At 46.3% G+C, this 7,398-nt stretch overlaps 1 non-coding gene across 1 annotated transcript; it reads left to right on the top strand.

The window, feature by feature from the left end:
* The first annotated feature begins 1,801 nt into the window (after positions 1-1,801).
* Positions 1,802-1,904, top strand: LOC129010988 (U6 spliceosomal RNA). Its single transcript, XR_008493137.1, has one exon. It is a non-coding gene; the product is annotated as a U6 spliceosomal RNA (small nuclear RNA).
* Positions 1,905-7,398: the final 5,494 nt, after the last annotated feature.

Below are 7,398 nucleotides of genomic sequence, written 5' to 3'. Positions count from 1 at the left end.
CACGCCCGGCCACAAACAATTCTTGAAGTTGTACGAAAAAGAGAGAAGTAGAGTAAGGGTTAAGGAGTAGCTCTGATGAGGGAAGATGTTATTTTGTCCTCCCCACCCATAGCACAGATCTGAAAATGTCCAAGGAGAATGAGTCCCTGAAAGGAGATTGAGGGATGTTGTTAGCAAGGAAAGAGACAAGCCTTGAATCAAGGACAGGCAAGCTATCCGTTGATGAGAGAGAGGTGGAGTGGGTTCTGGAGTGGTGGTTCTAGAAGCATTGTCTCCAGACCAGCAGCACCACCTAGGAACTTGTTAGACATGCAGATTCCCAGGCCACATCTCAAACCTACTGAATCAGATCTCTGAGGATGGGACTCAGCAATCTCTGTGTTAACAAGCCCTACAGGTGATTCTGACGTACACTAAAGTTTGAGAATAAATGTGCCAGGGAATTGTTTATATTGTACCTACCTGTAATGTGTGCCTTTGCAATTTAAACTATTTTCTTGGGTCAGGAAATGTTTCCTGTTTTGTTCTTGCACCTGTGGGCTCAGGTAGACTCAGACACTGAGGCTCTTCTGGCCCTGAGGAGGGTGTACAGAACTCTAGACATACTAGGAGGCTTGAGTGTTGCCTCTTTGTTGCTATTCTTGCTGGGCTGGTTACCTACATTTCTTTTTTTCTTGCCCAGGCTCTTATTGAGTTCATAGACAAAGGGCCACCGATTTTTTTTTTTTTTTTTGTCCTGTTAATGACTCTCCATTGCAAAAACATGAAAGTCTGCACCCCTAAGCATGGAAAGCCAAGCCGTCTACGATCTCATCTCTGCTCACTTCTTGAGTCTTCTACCTTTTGCTGCCCTGAGGGGAACCTTTTCTCTCTGGCAAGAGATCTGTGGAAGGGAACTGAGAAAAATTCTTAGAGTCCTAGCACCATTTGATCTGCTTGCATAGCTTTATTACTTGCCTACTACATGCCGGGAATTCTACAACAGACTGGGATGAAAAGATGCTTTACAAAGAAGCATAACCTATTCTGGAAGAGACAGCCTGTTTTCATTCAGAATGCTATCACAGAATACCATAGAGCAAGTGGCTTAAAGAATAAACATTTTAAAAAGCAAGCATATATTTCTCACAGTTCTGGAGACTGGGAAGTCCAAGATTAGGTGGCTGACAGATCTGGTGTCTTGTGAGGGCACTCTTTCTGGTTTGTAGATGGCTATCTTCTCATTGTATCCTCACATGGGAGAGAAAAAAATATCACCTCTCTCATGTCTCTTCTTATAAGGAAACTAATACCATTTGTTTTGGGTTTTTTGTTGTTTGTTTTTGATTTTTTTGTTGTTGTTGTTAGACACAGTCTCGTTCTATTACCAGGCTGGAGTGCAGTGGCACAATCTCGGCCACTGTAACGTCTGCCTCCAGGATTCAAGCGATTCTCCTGCCTCAGCCTCTCGAGTAGCTGGGACTACAGGCGTGCGCCACTACACCCAGCTAATTTTCGTATTTTTAGTAGAGACGAGGTTTCACCATGTTGGCCAGGATGGTCTCGATCTTTTGACCTCATGATCCGCCTGCCTTGGCCTCCCAAAGTGCTGGGGTTATAGGCATCAGCCACTGCACCCACAGTAGATATCCACAAATGGTATCTACTGATACCATTTGTAAGGGCTCCCCCTTATGACCTAATCACGTTATAAAGATGCCACCTCCTACTACCCTCACCTTCAGTGTTAGTATTTTAACATATAATTGTTGGGGGGCACAAACATTAAGTTCACAATACAGTCAAAGAAACAAATGCTTTAGTGACGGCTCCTGCAGCACATATACTAAAATTGGAATGATACAAGATTAGCATGCCCCCTGCTCAAGGATGACACACAAATTCGTGAAGCATTCCTTTTTTTTTTTTCTGTTGCTCGAGCTGGAGTGCAGTGGCGTGATCTCGGCTCACTGCAACCTCCGCCTCCTGGGTTCAAACAATTCTCCTGCTTCAGCCTCCTGAGTAGCTGGGATTACAGGCGCATGCCACCATGCCTGGCTAATTTTAGTACAGACGGGGTTTCACCATGTTGGTCAGGCTGGTCTCAAACTCCTGACCTCATGATCCGCCCGCCTCAGCCTCCCAAAGTGCTGGGATTAAAGGCATGAGCCACCGAGCCCCCCCAGCATTCCATATATATATATTTTTTTAATTGAAAAAAGAAAGAAACAGGCTGGGTGCGGTGGCTCACACCTGTAATCCCAGCACTTTGGGAGGCCAAGGCAGGTGGATCACCTGAGGTCAGGAGTTTGAGATCAGCCTGACCAACATGGTGAAACCCCTTCTCCACCAAAAACAAAAATTAGCTGAGTGTGGTGGCATGTGCTTGTAATCCCAGCTACTCAGGAGGCTGAGGCAGGAGAATCACTTGAACCCGGGAGGTGGAGGTTGCAGTGAGCTGAGATCATGCCACTGCACTCCAGCCTGGGTGACAGAGCAAGACTGCGTCTCAAAAAAAAAAAAAAAGGAAAAGAAAAGAAAGAAAGAAATCAGTACCTACATTTAAGAACATAGTTTTATTTATTTATTTATTTATTTATTTATTTATTTATTTATTTTGAGACAAAGTCTTGCTCTGTCACCCAGGCTGGGGTGCAGTGGCGTCATCTCGGCTCACTGCAAGCTCCGCCTCCCAGGTTCACGCCATTCTGCTGCCTCAGCCTCCCGAGTAGCTGGGACTACAGGTGCCTGCCACCACGCCCGGCTAATTTTTTGTATTTTTAGTAGAGATGGGGTTTCACCGTGTTAGCCAGGATGGTCTCGATCGCCTGACCTCGTGATCCGCCCACCTCGGCCTCCCAAAGTGCTGGGATTACAGGCATGAGCCACCGCACCCGGCCCCAGAACATAGTTTTAAAGAAAAAGTAGGAAGTGGCTGAGAGAAGGTAGAGGTATGTGTTTTCAATAAAAAGAACAGCATAAGCAAAGACAGGGGGTTGAAACAGGACAGCAATTGCTGGGATACTCAGAAGTCGGAGTTTGAGAGTGGCAGATTAGGCGGCTGGAGAGGGAGAACAAGAGTAACCGACTGCTCCGCTTTGCCCAGAACTGTCCCAGTTTTAGCAGGGAACGTCCCCTGTCCCTCAGTTCTGGGCAAACCAGGATGGTTGGTCACAGGAGGACAGAAGCCAGGATGCAGAAAGTCTTCTGTGCCATGCCAAAGAGCACACTCTTTCTGTTGGTGGTGGTGGTGGTGGTGGTGTTTTTCTTTTTTTTTTTTTTTAGATGGAGTCTCACTCTGTTGCCCAGGCTGGAGTGCAGTGTGGAGATCTTGGCTCACTGAAACCTCTGCCTCCAGGTTCACACAGTTCTCCTGCCTCAGCCTCCCAAGTAGCTGGGATTATAGGTACCCGCCACCACGCCCAGCTAATTTTTGTATTACTAGAGATGGAGTTTCACCATGTTGGCCAGGCTGGTCTCTAACTCCTGACCTCAAGTGTTCCCCCTACCTTGGCCTCCCAAAGTGCTGGGATTATATGTGCGAGCCACTGCACCTAGCCGAGAAGCACACTCCTGATCCATCAGGATCAAGAGCCACTAAGGGTGACAGGAGGGATCTGGAAAAACATCACGGGGTTGCATTAGCAAGCGTAGGGGCCACAGTGGGCTAACCCTACACAAGACAGGGAAGGACAAATCAAGTCTCCTGGCTTTTGCTGTCCCACTCATACAGGAAAATTAAAACATAAAAACAAAAACAAAACAAAACAAAATATTGTTAAAGAGGGAGGAAGGCAAGGCAGGAAGGCGAGGAGAGAGAATGAGACTGGAAGTCTGGAGTTGTGTGTTCATTCTTTCCACTTACCCAAACAAGCTCTGGAAGCTTCAGTTTCCACATCTGTGAAATGGGATAACACCTACCTCCTTGGTTTGTTTTGATGATCAAACAACAGAGTGCGTGTAAAAAAGCTTGGTACACTATAAAGCACTATATGAGTATTACTAATAGGACCATTGTCACTCAAAGTGTACCCAACCACATCAATCTAGAAAGCGTGATTTTGGTTGTAATTGCATCACATTGCTTATTGCTTTCAACAGCACTCTGTCATCATTAATAACTCCTGCACGTCAGCAGGCTTGAGTGGCATTGAGAGCTGCTGAGAATTGCTAGGGGAAAGGCAGTCCAGATTTTTCGTCTTCTTCTCCCACATTATACACATTTATGCCAGGCACGGTGGCTAACACCTGCAATCCCAGCACTTTGGGAGGCCAAGGTGGGCAGATTACTTGAGGCCAGGAGTTTGAGACCAGCTTAGCCAACATAGTGAAACCCCATCTCTACTAAAAATACGAAAATTACCCGGACGTGATGTGCGCCTGTAGTCCCAGCTACACGGGAGGCTGAGGCACGAGTATCACTTGAACCTGGGAGGCGGAGGTTGCCGTGAGCCGAGATTGTCCCACCACACTCCAGCCTGGGCGACAGAGCGAGACTCAGTCTCGAATAAATAAATAAATAAATAAATATTTAAACCAGGTAAAGTGGGATTAAAAAGAACAAGAGTGGGGCATGTGGACAGAAAGGAATGGGAAATATTTGTTCTAGACTCCAAAGTATGGGTTGATATCAAGTTGATGTTAAGTCAGATCATACTCTGCTTATGTTCTTTTTTCTTTTTTGAGACCGAGTCTCACTCTGTTGTCCAGGCTGAGTGCAGCGGTGCGATCTCGGCTCACTGCAACCTCCTCCTCCTGGGTTCAAGCGATTCTCCTGCTTCAGCCTCCCAAGTAGCCGGGATTACAGGCCACCACACCTGGCTAACTTTTATATTTTTAGTAGAGATGGGGGTTTCACCATGTTGGCCAGGCTGGTCTCAAACTCCTGACCTCAGGTGATCCACCTGCCTTGGCCTCCCAAAGTGCTGGGATTACAGGTGTTAGCCACCACACTAATTATTATGGTCTTTTAAATAATTACCTTTTGCCTGGAAGTCAAAGCTCACACTTCCTGACCTCACCCTTATTTATTTCTCTAGGTTCTTTTTTTTTTTTTCTTTTATCTTTTTTTGGGACACGGTCTTGCTCTGTTATCCAGGCTGCAGTACAGTGGTATGATTATGGCTCACTGCAGCTTCAACCTCCTGGGCTCAAGTGATCCTCCTGCCTCAGCCTCCTGAGTAGCTAGGACTACAGGTGTGTACCACCATGCCTTTAAAATTTTATTTTTTTGTAAGGATGAGGTCTCTTTATGTTGCCCAGACCGGTCTCAAACTCCTAGGCTTAAGTGATCCTCCCATCTTGGCCTCCCAAAGTGCTGGGATTACAGATGTGAGCCACCACACCTGGCCTCTAGGTTCTCTTTAGTCCTTTGCTCTTGTATAGCTTACATTCCAACCACAACAAACTGCTAGCCATTGTGAAATTTGTTGTGCTCGATTCCAGCTGTTCTTGTCCTTCTCCCTTTGTCTGACCTTCCTCCTGGCATATACCTCCACTACGAGCTCAGATGCTACCTCCAACTGAAATCGACTTTGGCTTCTTCAGGCGCAGTCAGACACCTGTGAGCCTATAGCATGTTGAGCTCTTCTCTAGAACAGGGGAGAGTATCATGTAGCAGAAGAGCATTGGGTTTCCAGTCACACTCCAGCTTTTAAGCCCAGATCTACCATTTTCTTCCTTGGATGAGGCGTAAGAGAAGCACCAGTGTGGATTGTGAAGGGCATGGATTCTGGGGCCAGACAGCCTGGCTGTGGGACCTTGGACAAGTTACCTAAACGCTTGGTCCCTCAGCACCCATGGATGTAAAACGAGGGTGATGATATTAATGCCCTCCTCAAAGGATAGTTGTGAAAGTAAAATGAGTTAATAAAAAAAATAAAATGAGTTACATGAAAAAACACTGAGGGCTGGGCGTGGTGACTCATGCCTGTAATCCCAGCACTTTGGGAGGCTGAGGCGGGTGGATCACCTGAGGTTGGGTGTTCGAGACCAGCCTGGCCAACATGGTGAAACGCTGTCTCTACTAAAAATACAAAAATCAGCTGGGCACGTTGGCGCACGCCTATAATCCTAGCTAGTCGGGAGGCTGAGGCATGAGAATTGCTTGAACCCGGAAGGCGAGGGCTGCAGTGAACCAAAATCACAGCACTGCACTCCAGCCTGGGCAACAGAGGGAGACTTTGGTCTCAAAACAACAACAACAACAACAACAACAACAATTTAAAAATAAATAAATTAATTAAAACATTGAGAACAGGGCCTGACACTTGCTTGTCTGCTCTTGTTATTAATCTCACAGTTTCTTCTTTTGTGAAAAGGGAATAACACTCACTGGTGAGAGTGGAATGAGGATGACTGGAGATAAGCAGGAGTGCTTGGTATAGAGAAGGACTCTTTTTCCTGCCCTTTATTTACCTCTTGCCCTTGGAATTCCAATTCTTCATTTATAGGTATTTCCACCACTAAAATCTCCCAGCTCCCCCAGGGAAGAGAAAAGCTCACATCTTTGTGTCCTCAGCCTCTGGCATACAGTAGGTGCTCAAGAAATGCTTGGCAAATGAATTGATAAAAATGTAGTAGTAGAAAAACTCAAAATGGCCTTAAAGTCCTCTTAGCAATATCCTGAAAGGCCACCAAATAGGAATGTTAATCCCTAAAAGCCTGTATCTTTATAAATCGGTGTGAAATTTACTGTTTATTAGGTTTTTTTTTTCTCTTAATTTTGTGTTTGTATTTCTTGGTGTTTCGCCCCTCCTCCTGAGGTCTTCTCTCTTCTCTGTACTCTGCATTAATCTTGGACAGAGTTTCTCAGCCTTGGCACTAACAGTTTTTTTTTTTTTTTTTGAGACAAGGCCTCATTCCTGTCGCCCAGGCTAGAGTACAATGGCACAATCACGGCTCATTGCAGCCAACCTCCTGGGGTCAAGGAATCCACCCGCCTCAGGCTCCCAAAGTGCTGGGATTACAGCCGTGAGCCACTGCGCCTGGCCTTTTTTTTTTTTTTTTGTAGAGACGAGGTCTTGCTATGTTGCCCAGCTTGGTTTTAACTCCTGAGCTCAAGTGATCCTGCTGGCTCAGCCTCCCAAAGTGCTGGGATTACAGAGGTGAGCCACTGAGCTAGGCCTTTTGTGTTTTTTTTAGAGACAGAGTCTTGCTCTGTCACCCAGGCTGGAGTGCAGTGGTGCAATTATAGCTCACTGCAGCCTTGACCTCCTGGGCTCAAGTGATCCTCCTGCCTCAGCTTCCTGAATAGCTGGGACAACCTGCATGCACCACCACACCCAGCTAATCTTTTATTGTTTTGTAGAGACGAGGTCTCACTGTTTGTTGGCCTGGTCTCAAACCCCTGGGCTAAAGAGATCCTCCCGTGTCCACCTCCCAAAGCACTAGGATTACAGGCATGAGCCATTGCACTTG

The sequence above is a fragment of the Pongo pygmaeus genome, chromosome 10 (genome assembly GCF_028885625.2).
Source record: "Pongo pygmaeus isolate AG05252 chromosome 10, NHGRI_mPonPyg2-v2.0_pri, whole genome shotgun sequence".
Taxonomy (NCBI): domain Eukaryota; kingdom Metazoa; phylum Chordata; class Mammalia; order Primates; family Hominidae; genus Pongo; species Pongo pygmaeus.
The sequence above is the reverse complement of the archived record's forward strand: the minus strand, read 5'-3'. Positions and strand labels throughout refer to the sequence as shown.